The sequence below is a fragment of the Apaloderma vittatum genome, unplaced genomic scaffold (assembly GCF_000703405.1).
Source record: "Apaloderma vittatum isolate BGI_N311 unplaced genomic scaffold, ASM70340v1 scaffold2261, whole genome shotgun sequence".
Lineage (NCBI taxonomy): Eukaryota > Metazoa > Chordata > Aves > Trogoniformes > Trogonidae > Apaloderma > Apaloderma vittatum.
The window spans coordinates 30,436-30,812 of NW_009699401.1; the positions used below are offsets into that span (position 1 = coordinate 30,436).

Genomic DNA, 377 nt, shown 5'->3' on the forward strand with positions numbered 1-377 from the left:
ATATCTCCCAGCAGACCAGGTTGCTCAAGGCTCCATCCAACCTGGCCTTGGACACTGCGCAGGGAGGGAAACCTGAACCAGTGTCTCACCACCCTCAGGGCAAAGAACTTCTTCATTAGATCTAGCCTAAACCTATGCTCTTTCAGCTTCCACCCATTAGCCCTTGTCCTGTCACTCCAGGCCCTTGTAAACAGTCCCTCCCCAGCCTTCTTGTAGCCCCTTCAGGTACTGGCAGGCCACTACAAGGTCTCCCCAGAGCCTTCTCTTTTTGAGGCTGAACAAGCCTCACTCTCTCAGCCTGTCCTCATGGGAGAGGAGTTACAGCCCTCTGACCATCTTGGTAGCCTCCTCTGGACTTGCTCCAACAGCTCCAGGGC

General features: G+C 54.9%; 1 protein-coding gene across 1 annotated transcript in view; it reads right to left on the reverse strand.

The window, feature by feature from the left end:
- DLEC1 (deleted in lung and esophageal cancer 1) overlaps window positions 1-377 on the reverse strand; it is a 39,031-nt gene that overhangs the window by 18,186 nt on the left and 20,468 nt on the right.